The 27,520-nt window shown below is 42.1% G+C and overlaps 1 protein-coding gene and 1 long non-coding RNA gene across 2 annotated transcripts in view; one reads left to right on the forward strand and one right to left on the reverse strand.

Annotated features, from left to right (window-relative positions):
• On the reverse strand, window positions 1–27,454 carry LOC144595479 (uncharacterized). The gene is made up of 3 exons (XR_013547501.1): window positions 27,361–27,454; window positions 27,174–27,278; window positions 1–218 (listed from the first exon to the last, which is right to left on the reverse strand). It is a non-coding gene; the product is annotated as an uncharacterized LOC144595479 (long non-coding RNA).
• LOC144595107 (P2Y purinoceptor 2-like) overlaps window positions 1–27,520 on the forward strand; it is a 62,764-nt gene that overhangs the window by 19,345 nt on the left and 15,899 nt on the right. The window lies entirely within an intron of this gene.

Consider the following 27,520-nt stretch of genomic DNA (forward strand, 5'->3'; position numbering starts at 1 on the left):
CCAGATGTTTGGTAAACTCACATAATGGTCATTTTATATTATATATAATTCATTACTGTCTTAAAAATGGTCATTATAGCGAATCATTTTGAGCAGTTGCCACATGCGAAACACAGAATTGTCTTAAGATGTACTTAAATAATATCAGATTTCTGCATTCTTGTTGCCTTCTGGAGTTAATTTATTCTTCAGGTTAAAATGTTGCATCATGCCAATGCCTGAGGGAATAAAAAGAACTTGTATTTATATGAGATAAAACAATGATTATTTCAATTTCATTAAAAGTCAAAGGTAAATAGCATCGATCCAGCCCCATCTTGGGTGTTTTTAATTCATAATTTTTATTTTATGCGTCTCCTCCCATTTTATATGTTGCAGTCTTCTTTTCTCAGTCCCTCTTATATTGTGAATCAATTTGAACATAAAAAAACAAATCTGATTTTCCCTGTTCAGCTGAATATACTTGGCATGAATGATGCACCGTATTTTGAGTACGCTCAAAGGCTCACTCTAGTTTCACATAAGTCTTCCGACAGTGAAATTCAAGAAGGCCCAAGGCATTGGGCATGACATAACAGGCCATGCATATTTTCTGTTACAAAGACTTTTCTTCCACAGTTCCTGCCAATGCTAAGCTGGCATAGGAACTAGAAAATAGGCACAGAATTCTGCAGCAACTCAGCAGGTCAGGCAGCATCTCTGGCAAACAATAATAGATGTTTTGGGTCGAGACCCTTCTTTGGACTGAGGAACTAGGTTGGGCAGTGAATTGAGGTTAGGGGATGGTTGAACTTTACCTTGAGCAAGGGGTTAGAAAGTAGGGCGTCAGCCATAAAGAGGACTGACTTAGGGCTAATTCACCAGGTAGATGGGGATTGGGGTGCTGTGAATCTGGAATTATGGTTGGGGTAGGCGGGTGATTGTGGAGTAGGGGTAGGGTTTGGACAGGCATACATTCTATTCTTTAAGCAAGTGCTACTGACAAATAGAGAATTAAGGATAAAATCCATTTACTTGACACACAAATACGGAATAGATTTCTCGGTCAAAGCCTCAACTTATGCCATTTGGATTCAGTTTTAGTTTCATTATGGTCACAATAAACCTAAATCTTTAAAACCATGTCATAAATATTCACTTGACATCTCATCTGTGTCAAGAATTGAACAAAAATATGTTGCACACATTTCAATCCTTTAGCTTTAGAGTCATATCTATTATTAATGTATGGTACAATAATATAAACGAGGCTTTTGATGTATATTCTAAATGATTTTAGTCTTTAAACACTTGCTTAAGTTTAAAACTGTCCTCTGCTTTTAATTACGTTTTGTTGCATATAATTGTACATCCACAGACAATATTCTTACTTCAATGTTCCTAGAATAAGTACAATGAAAAGATGCCATGATCCTGAAACGGACGGACCACTTGTCTTTAGTCATTGAAAATAGCATGCACATCCACAAACTGCTAGAAGACCCATTGGGAGGGAATCTTATGGTGTGGAAAATCCTGGAAAGCATTGTTGTCAGGATTGAGGTGAAGGATGGTGCACAAAAGACCAGATTCAGGCGATCACAGAATTTGGGAGATTCAGTGGATTTGGTGAGAATAACAGCTTCTTGGGTTAGAGTGGGATGGTTGCAAAGGTGGTTTATCTAGATAATGTAATATTGGAATGACATTTTATAAATTGCTCTTGCTCTCCCAGTTTCTTCAATAAAATGACCTGATGCTCAATAGGAAACGGGCAGCATCATTTTGAATAAGTTAAAATGTATGATGGACTAATTGGGAAGGCATGGAATAGTCATGTTCAGCAGCAACAAAAGCACTGATGTGTTTTTAACAGCACCTGGGCTCTTGCAGATCAGAGACAGGTACTGTTAAACAGGTGGAAGCAAACAATCTTTGTCAAAGAGAATAAGTGTTGAGAATAAGTGTTCTCAACTACAGAAGGTAGTTGAGGCCAGTTCATTGGCTATATTTAAGAGGGAGTTACATGTGGCCCTTGTGGCTAAAGGGATCAGGGGGTATGGAGAGAAGGCAGGTACAGGATACTGATTGAGAATGATCAGCCATGATCATATTGAATGGCTTACTCCTGCACCTATAGCGGAGTCAGGTGGTATGGGGAGAAGGCAGGAGCGGGGTACTGATTGAGAATGATCAGCTATGATCACATTGAATGGTGGTGCTGGCTCGAAGGGCCGAATGGCCTACTCCTGCACCTATTGTCTATTGTCTATTTCTCTTTATCTTCCTCAGATATCAGATCTGATGTATATTTTTTATTATTTCAACACTTTGTAAACTTGGATTTATAAATCTTAGGAGTTAGTTGTACAAAATCACAGGGCAACAACTTTAGCAAAAACTTTCTATAACTCCAGATCACGGAGATGTAGATGGTAGAGCGCCAGAGACCCAAGTTTGATCCTGACCTCGGCTGCTGTCTGTGTGGAGTTTGCATGTTCTCCCTGTGACCATGTCGGTTTCCTCTGGGTGCTCCAGTTCCTTCAACATCCCAAAGGTGTGTGTTTGTAGGTAAGTTGGCCTCTACAAATTGTTTAGGAAGTGGATGCGAAAGTGGGATAACGTAGAACTAGTGTGAATGGGTGATCGATGGTCAGTGTGGACTCAGTGGGCTGAATGGCCTGCTTCCATGCAGTATCTTTCAGTCAATCATCTTAAATGATTGTAGACAGTGATGTTTACATAATCACTTAGCACAGGTTATAGGGCACAAGAGAAGGAAGACATATGATCTAGTGGAAAATGTGCAGCAACACAATTAGTGTCAGAAACCCAACAGAATCTAGATCAACTGGAGAAGTGGACCAAGGAATGGCAGATGGAATTTATTTTGGACAAGTATAAAGCCTGAAATTGCACACTACCAGGTTCAGGAACAGCTACTTTTCTACATCTGCAACTGTCAGGTTCTTGAATTGACCTGTACAACTCTAATCCTATATTAACAAAGGAAACCCCTTGCACCATCATGGACTTGTTTTAAAAAAAATTGTGTTTTGTACTAATATTTTGTTTTCTTTGTTTATTGCAGTCTTCTTTCTTTTTACTATCTTGTAGAGGTTTATGTGTAATTTTGATTCAGTCGATGAATAATTTATGTTATTGTGTGTTTGCCTGAGTGTATGTGCCTGTGATGCTACTGCAAGCAAGATTTTCATTGTACCCTTACCTCACTGTACCCATACTCGTGCATATGACTTAAAGTTGTGCATTTTGTGAAGTTAAGCCATGGCAGGACATACACAATGAATGACTGGACCTTTGGGGAGGTTGTAGAACATAGAGACCAAGGGAGACAAGTACATAGTTACTTTAAATACACAAGCAGACAAGTGGTAAAGACAGTATATGGAACACTTGCCTTCATCGGGAGGGGCATTTAGTATAAGAGATGGGACATTAGAGTTGTATAGGACATTAGTGAGACTGTATCTGGAATATTGTGTGCAGTTATGATCACCATACATTAGGAAGGATCTAGGGAAGATTCTGAAAGGCATTGTCTGAACTGAAGGGTTATATATATACTAGAAGGACGTGGACACGTTGAGTCCAAATCTCTCCTGCGGGCCCGGCAACCCTCCCCCAACTGACGATCCTGGGGTCTGGCAAACCCCCCCCCCCCCCCCCAACTGACGATCCCTGCAGGCCCGGCAAACCCCCCCCCCCCCCCCCAACTGATGAACCTGTGGGCCCAGTAACCACCCCCCCAACTGACGATCCTTCAGGCCCAGCAAGCCTCCCCCAACTGACGATCCGTGGAACCGTTGCCGGGTGGGGAGTGTCCCCTGGGGCCGTGGGCGGGTGAGGGGGGACAAGGAAGGGGGAGGGAGCCACTCACCTTGGCCCCGTGTGGCCAACACTACAGCCAGAGCGAGCCATGAACCCAAAGCCTCTCCTGCAGCTCAGTGGCGAATGGCGGCGATGACCATCTTGTTGGACCCTCTGCTGCCGCACTGCACCACGGGAGGAATGCCAGGTACAGGGCACGCTGGGACGGGCACCGGTCCTCCTGGTGGGGGGGGGGAGGGGGGGAGCGCATTTATTAAAGTTAGCGCAGCTCGTCGGCTCAGCATCACCTCCTCATTGTCTGCCACTCCCGTCACTCGGGCGGGTCCCATTGTGACGTTGAACACTGAAGACGGCCAGGGTAAGTTGAGAAGGTAATTTTTAAACTTTAAAATGTCAACAACTTTTAAAATATAACACCAATTTGAATGAAACCTGGTAAACACACACCCCAGGACAATGGTGAGTAAGGTGGGCCTAAAATTGGTGGCGCTGATGGTGACTGATATTGAAGTGCCCCATCCAGAGTGCATTAGAGTCATAGAGTGATACAGTGTGGAAACAGGCCCTTTGGCCCAATGTGCCCACATTGACCAACATGTCACAGCTACACTAGTCCCACCTGCCTGCGCTTGGTCCATGTCCCTCCAAACCTGTCCTATCCATGTACCTGTCTAACTGTTTCTTAAACGTAATGCATTCTGTGCCCTTGCTACTTTCAGCACTTCATCTAAATGTTCAACACGCAGGATTCAGCGGCGGGTGGGGGATGGTATTTAATAATCACAACATTTCCTTGTCTGCGTTGATGTGTTACCGTGAAACCTTTGGTGTCTGAGGTCAATGTTGAGGGTATGCAGGGATATTCCCTTCGACCATTACGCCACCCCTTCTGGTTTGTCAGTGCTGCCAGTACCCATGAATTCTGATGGAAGACTTGTAGGTTCTAACCACTCAGGTACGTTTTTCCTCACCTTACCCTAACACATTGAGTGTATTTGCTGTTCCTTGAACCAGCTACTCTTCTCTCTATTTAATCTGTCTGCACACTTTGTGGCCTTGTGCATCACTATCAAAACTTTATTTATCTTTGCTGCAAAGATAATAACCAAAGCCTTACCTTATATCGGAAATCCCTAAAACCAGGAGCAATTCTAAAAAAAAATTTTTTTGCACCCCCTCAGAACCTTCACAGAAAGGACCATAAGACATTGGAGCAGAATTACATCGAATCTACGCTGCCATTCGATCATGGCTAGTCTATTTTTCCCTCGCAGCCTCATTCCTACCTGCCTTCTGCCTGTAACTGTTGATGCCTTTGGTTATCAAGACCCTCACATCAATTACATATCTCTTGCTCTTTTCCTGGTTCATTAATTGTTGTTAGGCCCATATGCTATACATGTTTTTAACAGCAGATGGCAGAAAAGACCAGTTTTTACAATCCGAAAAGGTGACTATCTATAAAATTGTAAAACTTTTAAAATCTCTTGAGAAACCACTGTTCTGTTTTTTTAAGTTCAATAGTTAAGATGAAGTTTCCTAAACATTTTTTTTATCTGCTCTACCATAATGTTGAATCTCTTCTCTATAATGGATTCAATCCCAATCTAAAAAACTCAGACCACACACAAAGGGAAAGATTTATGCAATTTTGTGTGTATGTTTTTTATAGCTTATGAAATACTTTAGCTACAATTCCTCAAAAATAATCTAATATCCTCATTTTATTTATTGCCATTATCATGCCACTTACACAGCTCATTATTTCAAGGAGAAAAATTAATGCAATTTTGCTGTGTATATTTTTTATTGCTTGTGAAAGACTTTTCCTAGAATTCCTCAACAAGAATCTCATATCCTCATTTAATTAAATTAACTAAAATGCACCTACATGCACCACTCATTACTTCAAGTACCACCACCCAGTTAAATGGCCTAGCAATGTTACAAAATTGGCCTTCCTAATCCCTTTGATATTTTCCATGTATCCTGATATCTTTGATAGCGTATTCAAGCATTCACCACACTCTCCTCAGTAGGTATCATTCATAATTTATAAAAGCTTGGAAGATGACAATTAACCAGTTCCATGGCTACTTCTTTCATTTTTCTGAAATGCAACTGTAACATAGCATCCCAACTTCTACACTCAATACACTTGCTGATGAAAGCCAATGTACCAATAGCCTTCTTGATAGTCGATGTACCTGTGACGTCACACTCAAGGAACCATGCAGCTGCACTCTGCTCTACAACACTCCCCTATTTGATAACCATCTTCCCTATCTATAATATCACCCATTATAATGTCATCTGCAATCTAGTCCACAATAAATAATTTATCTATGTATTGAAACTCCTGGTGTCACCTCATTGTTATTATAGACAGTACTTTGCAGCACTTTCCAAGTCTTTCTCGGATGCCAAAGCACCACAATCCTCCCACCAGAAGAAAACTAACTAGCCTTTCCTCCAGTTTGCACAAGGTTTCATTTAGCACCAAGATAGACACAAAGTGCTGGAGTAACTCAGCGGGCCAGGCAGCATCTTTTGTGTAACACTGCAGACCATTTCGAATACCAATAAGGTTATCTCAGTTTTCTTTTGTTTTCAGTCAGGTATACCTGGCAGAAGTTCATATTTCCTCCACTTCCAGTATTGTTGGTATAGCCATCTAACTGTTAATAAACAGGTGTTGGGGTTCAAACACACTGGTATAGGCAAAAAAAATGATGTGCATTATGTTGTAAATGAATTCTCAGTCCTGATACTGAAAAATAAAAACAAATAAAAATCACTTTATATCTTGAACATTTTGATATGCACAAAATTGAAACGGGAAAGAAACACTTATAGCACAATAGAATTTTGCATTTATTAATTGAGAGGTATATATGATTGGGCACTCCATGTTCTAACAGCCAAAGTTATAGTTCCGTATTGAACATCAGCTGCACATTTATATCCTTGATTCTTCTGAAAATCATCAATGGTGCAAGGGTGATGGAAGAGTTCCGGTGGTTTGAGGGTGATACCCTCTTCCTGTAATGTCCAGGATTTGTCTTGATAGCATCTCTAAACCTGAAACTCCTTTCTGCCTCGTAAACTGACGTCAAATTGATGAGACTGGAATAACCTGAGCATGACTATAATGTTAATTTTCTTATGAGGGGAAGTCTGTGTTCCAGCTGACTTGCTTTTTGCTTGCAGAGTCCAATTATAATGTGCTTTGCCTCTTGCCCTCATGTTTTACGGAATACTGATATAATAGAAGAGTTAATTAGTTGCTCCCCACAGGCAGCTCAATTCTGTTTTGGACTTTTATAATTAGCTAGTTATTGACTTCAACAAAGCTCTTGTTTTAAAGCTATTTTAGCTGACGCGACTTATTGTATTTTATCTTATATATGATCACTGGTCTCTATTTATAAAGAAAGAACCTGATTTTATATTAAACAACATATCTCCCAGGGTACCACTAGGCATTTCTTGTAACTAATTACATTTGGATGTAGTCGCCCTTACCATTTAAATGAAATTTACGTTTTAAAACTAGTTTCATGGAAGAGGTAACATTGGCCGAGAAATCATCTTTAGTTATTAGAGTCATAGAGTGATACAGTGTGGAAACAGGCCCTCCAGCCTAACTTGCCACACACCAGCCAGCAATGTCCCAGCTACACTCGTTCCACTTGCCTGCGCTTGGTCCATATCCCTCCAAACCTGTCCTCTCCATGTACCTGTCTAACTGTTTCTTTACGATGAGATAGTCCCAACCTCAACTATCTCCTCTGGCAGCTTGTTCCATACACCCACCACCCTTTGTGTGCAAAAGGTAACCCCTTGGATTCCTATTAAATCTTTTCCCTTTCACCTTGAACCTGTGTCCTCAGGTCCTCGATTCCCCTACTCTGGGCAAAAGACTCTGAACATCTACCCGATCTATTCTTCTCATGATTTTTTATACCTCTCTAAGATCTCCCCTCATCCTCCTGCGCTCCATGGAATAGAGACCCAGTCTACTCAACCTCTTCCTATAGCTCACATCCTCTAGTCCTGGCAACATCCTCGTAAATCTTTTCTGAACCTTTTCAAGCTTGACAATATCTTTCCTATAACATGGTCCCCAGAACTGAACACAATATTCTAAATGCGGTCTCACCAATGTCTTATACAACTGCAATATGACCTCCCAACGTCTATACTCAATACTGACTGATGAAGGCCAAAGTGCCAAAAGGTTTTTGACCACCTTATCTACCTGCGACTCAACCTTTAAGGAACCATGCACCTGTACTCCTAGATCCCTCTGCTCGACACTACCCAGAGGCCTACTATTTACTGTGTAGGTCCTGCCCTTGTTCGACATCCCAATATGCAACACCTCACACTTCTCTGTATTAAATTCCATCAACCATCCCTCCGCCCACCTGGCCAATCGATCGAGATCCTGCTGCAATCGTTCACAACCATCTTCACTATCTGCAAAACCACTAACTAATGTTAGAGGACACCAGTACATCTCTGCAAAATCCTGCAAATCTATTGGCAGAGTAAGTGGACTATCATTAGTGTCCTCTCCTAGGCCTATATCTCAGCATTAAGGCTGTAATTACTAGTTTTAGTGGGGATGTTCACAAGCCCAACACCAGACTCCTAAAATACATAAGGGTCTGAGGTCTAGCACAACAAGAGATTAGCAGATGAACAAAAGGACTGATTCAAGGTTGTTCTTAAAGACTCTTGAAATGGACCCTCCCTAACTCATGGGAATATCCACTCAAAATGGAGAAGGAACACCCAAGAAGAGACTAAGAGCCTTGATTTTCCTTGCTGGGAACACACAGAAGCATCACCTTCCATGTTAAGCATTCACTCACCCTGTCAAACACACCCTGATCCATCAGAGATCCCACCTACAGCAATCTCAGAACTCACTCCTAGAAGCATCTCAATCTTGACTCCAAATGACTGCACTAGATGAGAAAAGGCAGCGTTGACAAGATCTTCAATGTGTCCCTGAATAAGTTTAACATTTTGCCCCAACAATGTATTAAAACAGTACAGCACCTCTGAAATTTCCATCCAGATAATGTGTTCAAGCTCTAGTGTTGTATTTGACCTCAACATCATGTGATGTATCCAGATTGAGTTTATGGGGCAAATTTCACCTTGGGAAAAGAGTGGTACATATAGAGTTCACATTGTGGTAAATTATAGATATGTGATTGTGATTTATAAGTTAGACATGGTGTTGTACAATTATAACCATACTTACAACCTAATGGTACAATTTTAAGTAATTTATAAACCCCCCCATCTTCCTTCTTCCCCTCAAAGTGTAGCCAAGGACCAAAAATGCCATGGTTCTCCAAAGCTCCCAAATATGTTTTGTTGTACTTATAGCAATTATGATTTCCAACTTCAATTGGAGTTGTTAAAAATGCCTTTGCCTGGACTTGCATGAAGAAATTAGCATCCACTTTATCAAATATTTTTCATGCATAATGACAGGATTATTATTTTTCCTATGTGCTAACTAATGACTATTCTGGATTATTCTGGTATGAACTGGTAAAGTTTGTTTAATCAGTAATGTATCATGACTTTGTAAGAGAGAACGTTTGCCTGTAACCTTTAACAATTTCAAGTGTGCACGCTAAGTTTTATAATTAATTGGAGATTGCATTATTAGTATTTGGTTTGCACAAATGTATATTATTGCACAAATCTTTAGTAATGGTAGGCATACATAAACTTCAAAGTTGAAATAAAACCAATAATGACGAAGGAAAGATTGGTTAGAACTTTTATTTAAAATTACTTATTTTCTACCAGACATGTATCTTTGTTTCTAAATTTTCTTCTATCAAAACTGCCCAAGTGCCGGAAGTAATTATAGTGTCTTATCTTGAAATCAAATCAAGTTGTCAATTAATCTTCAGCATGCTGATCTATTTAACAGTAGGGGTGGAATTTCTTATTTATATGTAATTGATAGTTCAGATGCAAACCACTCAAAACTCAATTCACTAACAGGAATGAATTTTTGGTTCAAGTTTCCACTTATTTTCATAGCCTAAAATCATACATCATCCAACAACCATTGAAATCCGGTAACACTTTAGTATGTAATGTTTCCTCATGCATTAAAATTTATTCCTTGATAAATTAAAGAAAGGTAATCTGATGCTTCTTTGTTTCCTTCTTAAGATGTCCATTGGGAATGAGGATAACTTACTTCCACTCCATTTTGGTGTATTCTGGGGGTGGCTCATGTGGCCAATGTAGGGAGTGCTAACTCTACCATTGATAGGGCGGGCGGGTGAGCAGTTGCTGACACAGTGTACTCCTTTCTACTGCTTATACATGATCCTGATGCATGGCCTCAAACTTAATACTATCCCAAATGCTTCCTCTCTACTTTGAGTAGCCATAGTGAGTGATTGCCAGAATTCAATGTAGATGTTGCATTTTCCAAAGGAATCTTCAAGCACATCCTCGAATCTTTTCTCTTACCAGATGGTAATCCCCTCGCACAATATCAAATACTAGAGGGCATAGCTTTAAGGTGAGAGGGGCAGTATGGATGTGTAGGAATGGGCGGATATGGATTATGTGCAGGCAGATAAAGGTTGGTGTTTGGCACAAACATTGTGGGCCGAAGGGTAGCATCCTCTGCTATACTGTTCTTTTAGCTCTGCCCAAGACCACAAGAAAGTGCAGAGGATTGTGGATGTAGCCCAGTCCATCACACAGACCAGACTTCCCACCAATGACTCCATCCACACTTCATGCTGCCTCGGAAAAGTAGCCGACATAATCAAAGATTGTGCCACCTTGGTCGTTCCTTCTTCTCCCTGCTCTTGTCTGGCAGGAGGTGCAGAAATTTGAAAGCATGCACCACCAGACTCAGAAACACCTTTTTCCCTTCCATTGTCAGACTTCTGAATGCTAGGGTACTATTCGATTCACCCCTACCCCACTGAGAATATTGGACTTTGCCTAAGGTGCTGATGCACTACAATACACCACAATGCTGAGGTATATTCTGTGCTTTGTATGTTTCCCTTTGCTCTATTGTACTTGAGTTTGAACTGATTGTTTCAATGTATGGACCCTTCTTCAGAAGGTCTCGACCAGAAACGTCACCCATTCCTTCTCTCCTGAGTTGCTGCCTGACCTGCTGAGTTACTCCAGCATTTTGTGAAATAAATACCTTCGATTTGACACAGCATCTGCAGTTATTTTCTTACGTTTCAATGTATGGTATATCTCATCTGTTTGGATAGCATGAAAAACAAAGCTTTTCACTGTACCTTGGTACATGTGGCAATAAAAAACCTATACCTAAATCTTCATTGTACATGCCCTATTTCTTGATCCCTCCACCAATGGGATCAGTATTTCTTCATCTGCTCTGATCTATGCTTCTTGATTTTAAATACCACAATCAGATCATCTTGCAACCTTTTTTTCAAACAGGAACAAGCTCAGCTTCTCAAATATATGTAAGTGGGAATTGCTAATCTGACAGATCATTAGTGGAAATTGACATAAAATGCTGGAGTAACTCAGTGGTTCAGGCAGCATCTCTGGAGAAAAGGAAAAGGTGATGTTTCTTGTCGAAATTCTTCTTCAGACCCTCATTAGTAAATGCTAACTTCACACATGCAATCTGTAGTGTGGTTGCCTTTACCTGTATCCTTTTGAACTCCATTAACTTGTAATTGCTTGGACTGGTGTTTGAGGTGCATGTTTCTCCAGAAATCGCTCATACTCCTATCATGTTATCATTTTGAATTGCTTTCGAATACCACCTTTGTAAATGTCTCTCCCAGTCAAGTATTGTAAAAAAGGCAACATTATTTCCATGTGTTGAAAAGACTATATGCTAGGTGTTTGAAGTGAAGTAAAAATACCTGAACAAGTTGCCTTTGTTTATACCATGAGATCACTTCTTTGCTCCATTGGGAAACCAGGATTAGATTTGTGGTGGTCCTTGTGTTGGGTCATTACCTAGGCATTCTTGTTTGTTACTGTGCCCCTGAGTCTACCTTCTAACATTTATTGTTTCTTGATCATTGCGAGATCTGAAAGCAGAGCATGCCAGCCCTGCCAATGACCCAGAACAAGACACCATGTCCTTAACACAACTGCATACAACCCAATGAGTTTATAAGTGCTGGGATGTAGCAATGATGATTCACAGTGCTCAGGAGAGGAGAAGTAAGTTGCAATGTAGAAGGACAAGCAGCCCAGGTGGCCTCATAACTGCCATCAATGATTTCTTGCAGTGCGGGACTTGCAACAATGTGCGATTGAGCAGAAATCTTATGCTTCAGTTGGTACTGAGTAGCAAAGGAAACCACAGAATGCATAGTTACTTATTTGATACAGTTTAGTTTAGTTTATTATTGTCACGTGTACCGAGGTACTGTGAAAAGCTTTTTTGGTGCGTGCTCTCCAGTCAGCGAAAAGGCTATACATGATTACCATCAATCTGTCCACAGTGTACAGATACAGGATAAAGGGAATAATGCTTAGTGTAACATAAAGTCCAATACAGTCCAATTCAAGATTGTTCGAAGATCTCCAATGAAGTAGATGGGAGGTCAAGTAGTTGGTGATAGGACGATTTAGTTGTCTTATAACAGCTGGGAAGAAACTATCCCTGAATCTGTAGGTATGCATTTTCAAACTTCTGTACCTCTTGCTTGATGGGAGAGGAGAAGAGGGAGTGACCAGGATGAGACTGGTTCTTGATTATGCTGGTGGTCTTACCGAGGCAGTGTGAAGTGTAGTCAGATGAAGTCAATGGAAGGGAGGTGGGTTTGTGTGATGGTCTACACTATATCCACAACTCTGCAATTTTCTTGTGGTTTTGGATGGTGCTGTTCCCAAACCATGCGTTCTATGGTGCATCTGTAGAAGTCGGTGACGGTTATTGGGAACACGCCAAATTTCCTCAGCCTTCTAAGGAAGTAGATGCATTGGTGTGCTTTCTTGACCATCCTTCGATATGGCTGGTCCAGGACAAATTGCTGGTGATATTTACTCTTAATAATTTGAAGAATCTCTACCTCAATACTGTCAATGTATCTGGGAGTTGGTGTAATGCTTTGCTTCCTGAAGTTGATCACCTTCTCTTGTTTTTCTTGCTGACATTGTGAAAAAGGTCGTTGACTTGGCACCAGGTTACGAGTTTCTCAATCTCCTACCTGTACTTCATCTTATTATTTGATATCTGGCCCATTACGGTTGTGTCATCTGCGATTTTGTAAATTGAGTTGGATTGGTATTTGGCTGCACAGTCATGGGTGTGTCAGGAGTAAAGAAGTGGGCTGAGAATGCATTCTTGCAGGATATCAATGTTGAGGATTATCATAGAGGATGATTTGCCACCTATCCTCACCAAGTGTTGGCTGTTGGTCAAGAAGCTGAAGATCCAGTTGCAGTGGTGAGTGCTGACCAAGTTCCATGAGTTTAGGGAAGAGCTTGGGTGGGATAATGGTATTGAAAACAGCGCTGTGGTCTATGAATAACTTTGTAGTCTGATGATACAGTTCTCCAGAGCATTCCTATTTCCATAACAAAAGAGACAGATAGATAACTTTGGCGACACAGTAAAGAGGCTGGTAGAACTGTTCCCTCTCAGCATTCTTACATAATATTCCTCGTTAATTTTTATGTCATCTCCAAACCTACCTATCAGATCACCCTTATTTGCATCCAGATCATTTACATGTATCACAGACAACAAAGGTCCCAACACTGATTCTTGCAGAACTAATTAGTCACAGACCTTCAGTCTGAAACATGTCCTCCACCACTGTGTAGGAGAGAACTGCAGATGCTGGTTTAAATCGAAGGTAGACACAAAATGATGGAGTAACAGCGGAACAGGCAGCATCTATGGAGAGAAGGAACGGGTGACATTTCGTGCCAACCCTTCTTCAGACTGATGTCAGTGGAGTGGGCGGGACAGAGATAGAATGTAGTTGGAGACAGTAAGACTGGTGGGAGAACTGGGAAAGGGGAGGGGATGGAGAGAGAGGGAAAGCAAGGGCTACTTGAAGTAAGAGAAGTCAATGTTCATACTGCTGGGGTGTAAGCTACCCAAGCAAAAAATTAGATGCTGTTCCTCCAATTTGTGCTGGGCCTCACTCTGACAATAGAGGAGGCCCAGAACAGAAAGGTCAGATTGGGAATGGGAGGGGGAGTTAATGTGCTGAGCAACTGGGAGATCAGGTAGGTTAAGGTGGACTGAGAGAAGGTGTTCAGCGAAACGATCGCCGAGTCTGTGCTTGGTCTCGCCGATGTACAGTTGACACCCGGAACAGCGGGTACAGTAGATGAGGTTGGAGGAAGTGCAAGTGGACCTCTGCCTCACCTGAAAAGACTGATGGGGTCCTTGGATGGAGTCGAGGGAGAGGTAAAGGGACAGGTGTTGCATCACCTGCAGTTGCAGAGGAAAGTACCTGGGGAGGTGGTGGTTTGGGTGGGAAGGGACGAGTTGACCAGGGAGTTGCGGAGGGAACGGTCTCTGCGGAAAGCAGAAAGGGGTGGAGATCGGAAGATGTGGCCAGTAGTGGGATCCCATTGGAGGATTATATGCTGAATGTGACGGCTGATGTGGTGGAAAGTGAGGACAAGGGGTTATGAATGGGGGGAGGGGGAGGGGGAGCAAGAGCAGAGCTGCGGGATATCGAGGAGATCCTAGTGAGAGCATCTATAATGAAAGAGGGTAACCCCCATTTCCTAAAGAATGAGGACATCTCCGAAGACCTGGTATGGAAAACCTCATCCTGGGCACAGATGTGATGTAGACGGAGGAATTGGGAGTAGGGGATACAGTCTTTACAGGAAGCAGGGTGGGAAGAAGTGTAGTCTGGATAGCTATGGGAGTCAGTGGGTTTGTAATAGATGTCGGTCAATAGTCTGTCTTCTGTGATGGAGAAGGTGAGATCTAGAAACGGTAGGGAGATGTTGGAGATGGTCCAAGTGAATTTGAGTGCAGGATGGAAATTTGTTGTGAAGTTGATGAAGTCAGTGAGTTCTGCATGAGTACATGAGGTAGCATCGATGCAGTCGTCAATGTAGCGGAGGTAGAGTTTGGGGATAGGGCCAGTGTGCGTCTGGAATAGGGATTGTTTGACGTAACCCTACAAAGAGGCAGGCATAGCTGGGGTCCATGGGTGTCCATAACTACGCCTTGGATTTAGAGGAAGTGGGAGGAGTCAAAGGAGTTGTTGAGAGGAAGGACCAGTTCAGCTAGGTGGAGGAGAGTATTAGTCAACGGAAATTGGATGGTTCGGCTTTAAGACCTTCCTGGTGGGGGATGGAGGTACAGTGACTGGACATCCATAGTAAAGATGAGGGAGTGGAGGCCTGGAAAACGGAAGTCATTGAAAAGCCAAAGAGCATGTGAGGTGTCTTGGACATAGGTAGGGAGGGATTGGGCCAGGTGGGATAGGATGGAGTCGAGGTATGTGGAAATTAATTCAGTGAAACATGAACAAGCAGAAACAATGGGTCTGACAGGACAGTTCTGTTTGTGGATTTTGGGGAGAAGATAAAATTGGGCCGTGCGGGGCTGGGAAACAATAAGGTTGGAGACTTTAGAGGGCAGAGAGCCGGAAGTAATGAAATCCACCACTGCTTTCTGTGACCAAGCGAATTTTGTATCCAGTTTACCAACTCCCCATCGATCCGATGTGGATTAATCTCCTGGACCAGCCTGCCATGAGGGATCTCATCTACCACTAAAGTTGGTGCAAACTCCATCCGCAGTCTTATCTTTATCAATCATCTTTCTTACCTCCTCAAAAAAACTCAATCAAATTTATGAGACAGAAACTTCCCCACACAAAGCCATTCTGACTATCCCTAATGTCCATGCTATTCCAAATGTCTGTAAATTTTGCCCCGAATAATCTTCTCTAATATTTTCCCAACCATTGATTTAAGGCTAAATTTCCTGGATTATCCCTATTGTCCTTTGTAATCGATAAAACAACATTAGCTATTCTCCACTCTTCTGAGACCTCATCTGTGGCCAAAGAGGATACAAGAATCTCAGTTAAGGCCCAAGCAATCTTCTCCCTTGTCCATCAGTATTCTGGGATAGATTTCATCAGGCCCTGGGAATTTATCCATCTTATTTTTATTAAGATACAAAACATCTCCTACTTCTTGTATAAGAAAATAACTGCAGATGCTGTTACAAATCAATTTATTCACAAAATGCTGGAGTAACTCAGCAGGTCAGGCAGCATCTCGGGAGAGAAGGAATGGGTGACGTTTCGGGTCGAGACCCTTCTTCAGACTGATGTCAGGGGGGCGGGACAAAGGAAGGATATAGGTGGAGACAGGAAGATAGTGGGAGATCTGGGAAGGAGGAGGGGAAGGGAGGGACAGAGGAACTATCTAAACCTACTTCTTAATATCAACATGCCTTGAAATATCAACATACCCTATCCCTAATTTCAACATCATTCATTTCCTTCTCCTTAATCGAATCTTTAATTGCCTGATGATGAGGAAACACAATTAGAAAGAAAAATGTGGATATTTTGTGGATTGGCCTGGGCCATTGTTCCAGGTAAAACTAGTGTTTAAATGTGTACTGTCATGGTCTTTATTGTGATAAATATCAACAATTGATTTGACAGATTAGTTTAAAATATGAAGCGATGGGACAAACTGGACTAAAACTGTATCCTGTGCTTGAGAGATCCAGAACAACTTGCTGTAGATACAAGATTAAATGTAACGGATTTAGGATTGAGAGTGTGTAATGTTACATAATGCATGAGTGGAGCTTGTGATTGATGCATGAGATTAGGACTTCTAAACTGCTTATGTGCAGGAAAAACATCAACATGGATTTATTGTGCTAATTGTATTAATTATTGAGAATAACCCATTTGATCTTCAAAATAAACATCTTCGACGTCAATGTAAAGATAGGCATAAAGGGGTTATCACTGCTTATTTCATATTAACTCCCTTGCAGGGATTCCTTGAATGTAATATCTATGTAACAGTTCATCATGAAGTTGTCAGAGATCTCACCGAGGAATCATTTTGGACATGCTTTTGTGACTGTTGAAGTCATCTCCAATTTTTTTATTCTGCTTTGATAATATACCGAGCAGATAAATGGATTTAATTTTTAATATAAACTAGACCAAGTGGATCCGTTGGGCCCAAATCTCTCCTGCATTGGTGCAGCACCCTCCCCTCCCCTACCTCTCCCCTCCCCCTTCCGTTCCCCCTCCCCCTTCCTCCTTTCCCCTCCCCCCCACTTCATCCCCCTCAAACCCCTTTATCCTCCCTCCCTCCCCCCTCCCTCCCGAGGAGATAGATTTAAACGTTAAAATGTGAATAACTTTTAAAATTTAACACCGATTTCTATGAAACTTCTTCCATTCGCACCAAAGGGATGACGGTGAGTAAGGTGGGCCTAAAATTGTCATGCTATTGTGTACCGTTTTGGCTGTAGTTCAGGAACAAACAAACAAACAAACAAACAAGAGTTTTAGTATATAGATGCAATGCACGGTGGCGGTAGAGTTAATAGACAATAGGTGCAGGAGTAGGCCATTCAGCCCTTCGAGTCAGCACCGCCATTCAATGCGATCATGGCTGACACTCTCAATCAGTACCCCGTTCCTGCCTTCTCCCCATACCCCCTCACTCCGCTATCCTTAAGAGCTCTATCCAGCTCTCTCTTGAAAGCATCCAACGAACTGGCCTCCACTGCCTTCTGAGGCAGAGAATTCCACACCTTCACCACTCTCTGACTGAAAAAGTTCTTCCTCATCTCCGTTCTAAATGGCCTACCCCTTATTCTTAAACTGTGGCCCCTTGTTCTGGACTCCCCCAACATTGGGAACATGTTTCCTGCCTCTAATGTGTCCAATCCCCTAATTATCTTATATGTTTCAATAAGATCCCCCCTCATCCTTCTAAATTCCAGTGTATATAAGCCTAATTGCTCCAGCCTTTCAACATACGACAGTCCCGCCATTCCGGGAATTAACCTAGTGAACCTACGCTGCACGCCCTCAATAGCAAGAATTGCCTTACAGCGAATGCAGCGCCGGAGACTCGTGTTTGATCCTGACTACGGGCGCTGTCTGTACGGAGTGTGTACGTTCTCCCCGTGACCTGCGTGGGTTTTCTCCGAGATCTTCGGTTTCCTCCCACACTCCAAAGACGTACAGGTATGTAGGTTAATTGGCTGGGCAAATGTAAAAAAATTGTCCCTAGTGTGTGTAGGATAGTGTTAATGTGCGGGGATCGCTGGGCAGCGCGGACCCGGTGGGCCGAAGGGCCTGTTTCCACGCTGTATCTCTAAATCTAAATCTAAAAATCTGATTTTTTTTTAACCGATTAGTTAACTCACTTAGTCATACACTGTAGTAGCAATGGTTGGTTGTGACACTTGAAATCCTATTTATTTCATGCATAAGGATCCAGGTTGATGGTTTTCCTTACTGCTGTTTAGTAGATAGGACTCATTCCAGCTTGCCAATGGGATGACATTCGCTGCTTATTAATACTGCTGGATTGCAATCCCCCCCCCCACCCCCCGCAAATCATAGATACATAGATACATAGACAATAGGCACAGGAGTAGGCCATTCGGCCCTTCGAGCCAGCACCGCCATTCAATGTGATCATGGCTGATCATCAACAATCAGTACCCTGTTCCTGCCTTCTCCCCATATCCCTTGATTCCGCTAGCCCTAAGAGCTCTACCTAACTCTCTTTTGAATGCATCCAGTGGATCGGCCTCCACTGCCTTCTGTGGCAGAGAATTCCACAAATTCACAACTCTCTTTGTGAAAAAGTATTTCTTCATCTCAGTTCTAAATGGCCTATCCCTTATTCTTAAACAGTGGCCCCTGGTTCTGGACTTCCCCAACATCGGGAACATGTTTCCTGCATCAAGCACTTAGATATAAATACAACTTTTTTATAACTTAAATACAAATATAAGCCACACTTTCCTGTGACTTAGTTGCTTGTATGTTAATTCTTTATGTCAGAATGATAAGAATTAAAATTTCGCCCAAGAGACTTGAGTACAAAAAAATCGAGGCTGGTTCTCTGACATGGCAATGAGAAAGGTGCTGTAATGGTAGTTTCTATACCTTCTCAAAGTCCAACTTCGATAGCCATTACTTCTCGGGGATGGAATGGAGGTATAGCTTATGCACACACCGCACTCTGAGATAACAAAAACAAATCTCCCAAACGCTGTTTCTTGATTAATTGGTCTTTAATAATGTAGCACAAATCAAAGAGTAATTCATAACTTTTCGTTCTTATCAACTGTTTCATCTTCAAACAATACAGTAAAATTTGTGTAGTCGTTACCGTGTGGTCCTTGTGAGTGTAGCTGGCGCGAGTGTGGCAGTCGTGAGTGTGGCAGACGTGACTGTGGTAAAAAACTGTATTCTCTCCATCCTCCGAGACTAAACTGACCCACAATCTCTGTTGCTACGGTAGCCTCCTCCAATGTAGACACTCCCCATTACGTATCAAATCACACCCACAAGCATGCAAAAAAAGACAGAAACTAGAAATATTAAACATAGCCATAATACAATGACAGTAACTAAATTAAGCGTAAATGGCTCCTACAGGTGCATTTCTGAAAGAAGCCAAATGAAACATTAAACGGAGGTACTTTGCCCTTTCAACCGGCTGTAAGCACCATTTCCTGAAGGTCAGGGAAGTTATTATTACTTTCTTGGCAAATGTTTATTATTCAGTCTATATCACTGAAAAATTAGATTAGCCGATCGTAATGCTTTTTTCCTAGAAATTGTTTGCCTCATTTCCTACAAAACAGTTACGTTAAAAAAAATTCTATTGCCTGAAGGAAGTCCTAAAGTTGCGAAAGAGCCAATACACATGCTTGCACAAGTATTCCAGTTTGTCAAAGGGAGATCTCTACTTCATCTAGCTTTTTAATAACGGTGGACCATTATATATCCATAATAAGGTTTTGAAATGAATGCTCCAGAAAAGGGCAGAACAGTGGTGCAGTGGAAGAGCTGCTTCCTCCAGCGCCAAAGACCCGGGTTTGATCCTGACTATGGGTGCTATCTGAATGGAGTTTGTTTGTTCTCCCCGTGACTGTATGGGTTTTCAATAGACAATAGGTGCAGGAGTGGGCCATTCGGCCCTTCGAGCCTGCACCGCCATTCAATGTGATCATGGCTGATCATTCACAATCAGTACCCCGTTCCTGCCTTCTCCCCATATCCCTTGACTCCGCTATCTTTAAGAGCTCTATCTAGCTCTCTCTTGAAAGCATCCAGAGAATTGGCCACCACTGCCTTCTGAGGCAGAGAATTGCACAGATTTACAACTCTCTGACTGGAAACGTTTTTCGTCATCTCCGTTTTCTTCGGGTTCTCCAATTTCCTCCAACACTCCAAAAACCAACAGGATTGTAGGATAATTTGTCATAGAATTATAGAGTGATGCAGTGTGGAAACAGACCCTTCGGCCCAACTTCTCCACACCAGCCAACAAGTTCCACCTGCCTGCGTTTGGCCCATACCCCTCCAAACCTGTCCTATCCATGTATTTGCTTCAGTAAAATTGTAAGTTGTCTCTAGTGTGTAGGATAGTGTTAGCGCACGGGGTGATCGCTGATCGGCACGGACTTGGTTGGCTGAAGGGCCTGTTTCTGCGCTGTATCTCTGAAGTCTAAAGTAAAGTCTGAAGTCTTATGGCAGCAGCAGCAGCTCACGAACTCTAGTTGGACTTGTATCAGAAAGCAAGATCGGTGGGGATTGGGGTTGCTGGGTTTGTTCACTGCCAATGCAATGGGCCAAAATCTCTGAGAGCAGAGCATGGGGATTAGGAGGCATAGATAAGAAGCAATCTATGCTATGGCAGAATGAATCAGAATGAATAGTTTTAAGGTGAAAAGTAAGTTTAGAGGGCATCTGAAGAAGAAGCATGTTGCCTGAGATGGTGATGGAAAGGGTACTTCCATCACATTTGAAAAGCACCCAGACAAACACTTGAATCACCAAGGCATGGCACAAGTGCTGATAAATGATACTAGTGCAGATAGCTACTTGGTGATTGCTAAACACATGTTGGGCCAAAGGGACTGCTTCTGTGCTGTGTGGCCCTATGACTGCAGAAAAGTTGAAGCAAAGTGATGACAATAATCCATCCTTCCACAGTTGTTTACCATTTCCTTTTTTGACTTTACTTTAGACTTTAGAGATACAGTACAGTAACAGTCCCTTTGGTCCATGCCGACCAATGGTGCCGTACACGAGCACCATCCTACACACTAGGGACTATTTACAATTTTATCCAAGCCAATTAACCTACAAACCTACAAACGTCTTTGGAGTGTGGTAGGAAACTGGTGCACCCAGAGAAAACAAATGCAGTCACAGGGAGAACGAACAAACTCCTTACAGACAGCACCCGTAGTCAGGATTGAATCCTGACTCTCTGGCGCTGTAAGGCGGCAACTCTACTGCTGTGCCACAGTGCTACCCTTTTACAGAAGGGCCCAGGATTCCTGCTGCAGCAGATAGATGCTGCCAGGACTATCACATGTTATTTTCCTGAAATTTATAGTGTATCAAAGGTAGTGCCACCACAGCAGCAATAACATCCTCAGTCTCACAGCACCTGCCTCTCTCCAGGAGGCTGTGTGATTCACTGGCCATTGATGGAAGAAGTGTCTTTTTCTTACAAAGTTAATTATTTTAGTGATTTACTAAAAAAGTCAGAAATCTTTCAGATCTGGGTTCTATTCTTAAACGTAGAGTAATGCGGGAATAAAATATAATTTATATCCTTTTTCTCTTATTCGCCCAATTTTTATGCTGGGATATTTTTATGTTGATCGTGGATGAATATAATTTCACTTGTCGGAACATTAAGCAGAGGGGATGACATGAATTTCCCTTTCCGCTTCTCATTGCCAAATCTAACCCTTTGAGAATATTTAATGTTACTCGCCCTAGTCAAATATCATGGGTTTTACGAGACATCCATTGTGCAAAACACCTTGCTGTGTGCAACACGCTCTATGGCTGGGCACCAGGCATTGCACCATAGTTATGGCCCTTTATGCATGAAGGTCATACATGGCAGCATTATTTCTAACCAGTCGGTGACAAAAGCTCATGATGGAAGACCTGCCTTTCAAATCACTAAGATCTGCTTCCACATTAAAGAAAATACATAGCTTTAGCATAATTGGCTGCACGTTTGGTTGCTTAGCAACCTGCAGCTCTTGGCTGCAGATTTCAAATATTTTTTTGTTTTACCCGGGGGCTGGGAATATTGATGGTGCTTATCCTCCTTTTCTAAATTGATGGTAGGTGATAGAGGTAAGGACCCTCCGTGCTATTGCAAAACATTGTTCATGAGTTAAACAGATTATGCTGGAAATACTCAGCAGATCAGGCCGCATCTGTAGGAAGTGAAATGAATATATGAATATGAACAAGTTTATTGGCCAAGTATGTGCATAAACAAGGAATGTGCCTTGGTGCTCCGCTCACAAATGACAACACAAACATACAGTTAACAATTAAGAATAAAGCATAACACATCAAAACAATAAGGATACACCATTACAATAGACATTAGACAATAGATGCAGGAGGAGGCCATTCGGCCCTTCGAGCCAGCCATTCAATGTGATCATGGCTGATCATTCTCAATCAGTACCCCGTTCCTGCCTTCTCCCCATACCTCCTGACTCCGCTATCCTTACGGTCTAAACATGTGGGTGAAAATAAACCAGAGCAAAAAAGAGACTGCAGACTTTGGTTATTGAGTAGAACTATCACCCATGGCAAAAAGATGTTTTTATATCTGGCTGTGGCTGCTTTGACAGTCCGTAGTCGCCTTCCAGAGGGAAATGGGGCCATTGTTTCACGTTGAACACCCTTCGTCAAAACTGACTGGCTGAGTATTTCCAGCATTTTCTGCTTTAATTTTAGATTGTTAGCAACTGTAGGTTTTATTCATTTATTTATTTTTTATTTCCATTTTCCTTTTCTGTGAGTTTTTGAGAACTTCTTAAAGATTACATTAAAACTGCAGAACTTCATGATTTGAGCTGAACAATTCATAGGGACATAGGAAATCTACAGAGAAGGAAGTGATTTGTTCCTTTATGCCTGGGCCAGCCGAGTAAGAACTTTTCAGTCCAATCTACATACAAATCATTGAGCTTTTTAAGGTTACTTCAAAAGCCCCCCAAGTAGTTTTTTAAAGTTGTTTTAGGACTTTGCCTCTATCCCCCTTTCAAAAGTGAAATACAAACCCCACCAGTGTTTGGATGCAAAGAAATCGCTTCAGTTTAACTTTAATCCTTCTACTAATAACTTCATCTCCTCTGCTTATTAATCTTGTGTGACAGAAAATTGCTCCTTCCTATCGGTGCTATCATATACTTCCTGCAATGACCAGACTTTAGCAGTACTTTAACATTCCTTATATATGTGTGTGACAAATAAACTTGACTTGACCTGACATGACTTGACTTGAAAATATGGTAAAATTAATTCCTTATCAAATTGTTAATTTACATGAATTCATAAGTGCATTTCCTTTTCCAATAGTTTGCTGCAAATTTTATTTCAAAAGGTATTAATTTACACTGAAGCATTCTGAGACACCTACAACTCTGAGATACTTCAGTTTTCATTGGACAGAAATGATTAGTGATGGCTGTATAGATTATGATGTTAAAATGGCTTCCCAATAGGAATAGTCATAATAATGGTAATAATCATAGGGAAATGATTGGTAAATTTCAGTAAATTTCATTATTGCACTAATTTTGGATACTTCCACATCTCCTTCTCCATTTTGTGTTTCATGCTACCTCAGCTAGGCCACCAGCAAGGATGAGTCTCACCCTGGACACTCCCTCTTCTCCCCTCTCCCACTAGGGAAGAGGTACAGAAGTGTGAAAATTCAGATTCAGAACTGTCCAGATTTAGGGACAGTTTCTTTCCAGCTGTTACCAGACAAGACAACTGTCCTCTCACCAACTAGAGCTCCTGACCTCCGGTCCTGACCTCTCTTCTATCTCATTGGAGACCATCAAACTATCTTTTATCGAACTTTACTAGACTTTATCTTACATTAAACATTATGCTGTGTCTGTACACTGTGGATGGCTTGATTGTAATCATGCGTAGTCTTTTCGCTGACTGGATAGCATGCAACAAAAAGCTTTTTATTTGGTACCCGTGACAATAATAAACTAAACTAAACTAAACTAAAACCAATTCAGCTTTCACATGTAAGCATTTCCCTTCTCCTAAAAGATTGGCCAATTTGCATTATTTTTAACAAGAGACGGAAAGCTACAAATATTGTAGGTAACAGGCTGTATACTTGGCTCAGAGTATTCCATGCATTTCCTTCAACACATGAAAAACAGTCAGAGTAACCAGAAAGGGGAGAAATGAATCACATCATATATATTTCCCTTTAAAAGGATAGGATCTAGGAAACACCATGCATCAAAATTGGATTTGAAAATCGATTTTGAATTCTTGATTCCTGAGCTGAATTTGCACATTATGAATGGTTACAATGCTATTAAGGATGAAAGATTACATTTATAAGAGAGAAGATTTTGCTGAAGCAAAGAGGAAACTTAATTGAGGTTACTAAAATTATTTAAAATAAACTGAGGGCCAGGGTCCTCTCTTAAGGGGGTAAGTGTTGAGGAGACAATTTAAAGCTGTCACTAGGACAGGAAATACATAAAAACTATGAAGAAAGACCAACTTCAGGACGACCTGGACAAACTAAATGTAGAAATTGTAGAAAGTGCAGAGACATTGGTAGGAAAAAGAGATGCAATATAAAATGAATGATACAATTTCAAAAGACATGCAAAACCAGAGGGACTTGGGTGTACATGATCATGGATGGGAGCAGGACACATTGAGAGGTTTAAAAAGGAAATGGATGATTATAGAGGATGCAATATAGATTAATTTGAATGCTATCAAGAATAAGGCATTACAATTTAAGTGGAGAATAAAGAATTAGAACAGAGTAAGTTTACATGTAATTATCCAAAACATGCCACATTGTGTTAATGTTGGCATCGGTTACTGTATTATGAAGGCCAAAAAGCAGTACAATGCCCATTACATTATCAATTTGCACCTTGTAATATTCATTCATGGGATGTAGTGGGTTGCTTGTACCATTGATCAAGCCTATTGGCATCACTAGATAATGTCTTGTTTGCAGAGAGATGGGGAAGAATACAGGCAAAACATCAACATTAATGCAAGGCTTCCTCCATCTGATTAACATGAACATCTCACACAGCTGCTACTGGTTTTCATCTGTATTGCCCTCGTGCATCTACTGTTAATTTGACAATTCCTCTCTCAGCAGATACCTCACACAGGATTGTTTTCATTTGGAGGGTTAGTGCAGTGGCTCTTGGGGGATCTTTACAGCAGGATAGCTACAGTAATGATTCATAAATCAACTAAAAGAAAAAAAAGGGAACCACAGATGCTGGTTTACACAAAAAGACACAAGATGCTGGAGTCTGAAGATGGGTCCAGACCTGAAACATCACCTATCCAAGGGATGCTGCCTTGCCCCTCCATATCTCTAGACTTCCTCTCCGCGACGCTTAGTCTGAATAGACAATAGACAATAGACAATAGGTGCAGGAGTAGGCCATTCGGCCCTTTGAGCCAGCACCGCCATTCAATGTGATCATGGCTGATCATTCTCAATCAGTACCCCGTTCCTGCCTTCTCCCCATACCCCTGACTGTGCTATCCTTAAGAGCTCTATCTAACTCTCTCTTGAATTCATTCAGAGAATTGGCCTCCAATGCCTTCTGAGGCAGAGAATTCCACAGATTCACAACTCTCTGACTGAAAAGGTTTTTCCTTATCTCCGTTCTAAATGGCCTACCCCTTATTCATAAACTGTGGCCCCTTGTTCTGGACTCCCCCAACATTGGGAACATGTTTCCTGCCTCTAATGTGTCCAACCCCTTAATAATCTTATACGTTTCGATATGATCCCCTCTCATCCTTCTAAATTCCAGTGTATACAAGCCTAGTCGCTCCAGTCTTTCAACATATGACAGTCCCGCCATTCCGGGAATTAACCTACGCTGCACGCCCTCAATAGCAAGAAGGGTCTCAACCTGAAATGTCACCCATTCATCTCTCCAGGGATGCTGCCTGTCACGAGTTATTCCAGCAATTTGTGTCTATCTTCAGTGTAAACCAGCATCTGCCATTCCTTCCTACGCATGCTGCCTGATCCACTGATCAACTAACCCTGTCCACACCGATGGACTTAAAATATGTGGGGATCATGGTGGGGGCAGGGGAAACAAAAATGAAACCGTGGGGTGGTTGAGATGTTTAAGGATTAGAGTAGAGGTGTGGAAAGAGATTACAGAGTGACCTTTGCTGAGCCTATCTCCAAGCATCGGCACTAACCAGGTTCTTCACTCTATCTGGTAGCAAGTTTCACCTTCTCTTCCTTCCGAGTGAGAAAGTCCAGAATCTGCCCAATAATGAAATCACATCACAAGTACTGGAGCAAATCAGAGGATCAGACAGCATCTCTGGAGAACATGGATAGACAACGTTTTGGAATGGGACCCTTCTTTAGACTGATTGTAGTAGAGGGGGGAAAGCTGGAAGAGAGATGGGGGGGGGGGGTGGGATAAAGCCTGTTCCCACCTCCCTTTTAGCTCTCCCCCCCCCCACACAGGGCCGTTTTTACAGCATTATGGGCCCCCGGGCAAAGCAGTGTACTGGGGCCCCTACCGTTACTCTCCCCCACCCCCTTTCCTTACCAGCCCCCCCTGTCGTGCCGGCGAAAAGCACTTACCGAAAAGCACTTAGCGATGGACTTAGGGTGCTACATTGTTGCGAAAAGCACTTACAGATCGCTGTGAGAAGCACTTAGTGACCGAAAATGTTGCGAAAAAAGCACTTATTGAACATACATTTTAAAAGTAGTATTTATTTATTGCAAGTCACTTAACATACACAGATCAGCATGGGGCCCCTATGCTCGTGGGCCCCCGGGCAAGTGCCCATGCGTTAAGACGGCCCTGCCCCCCCCTTCCCCTCCTCCCCCGACTACAATCAGGATCCGGACCTGAAACGTCGCCTGTTCGTGTCTTCCACAGATGCTACCTGACCCGCCGGGTAATTCCAGCCCTTTGTGTTCTCTCCTCAAGATTCCAGCGTTTGCAGTTCCTTGTGTCTGAAGAATGATACTTTTATAGTGTCTGAACAATGATACTTTCTTACCAGAATTGTGCACTTTGTGGAGCATTGCACGGAGACTGGCCGAGCGAGGATCAACCCGAGTTCTGGTTCAAGGAAAGCGCCTGCCAAACCTTCAACAAACCGTTCCTGAAATTATAGCAATCACTTGCTGAGTATAATTCTTGTGAGCTGACAAAAGAATTCGTGGAAGCTGAAACCGGGGACCTACCCTCGTCGCGTATCAAACCTGGTCCCTCGTGCATTCGCAACAGGGGTTTCTGAGAGCCACGTTCAGATCCACCGTGAACACATCAACCTTGAACCCCAGCCGGTATCCCAGCGGTTATTGCTCCCCAAACCCAGCCCTCCGCCGGAGAGATAAGGAAACC

The sequence above is a fragment of the Rhinoraja longicauda genome, chromosome 7, assembly GCF_053455715.1.
Source record: "Rhinoraja longicauda isolate Sanriku21f chromosome 7, sRhiLon1.1, whole genome shotgun sequence".
In the NCBI taxonomy this organism is placed as follows: domain Eukaryota; kingdom Metazoa; phylum Chordata; class Chondrichthyes; order Rajiformes; family Arhynchobatidae; genus Rhinoraja; species Rhinoraja longicauda.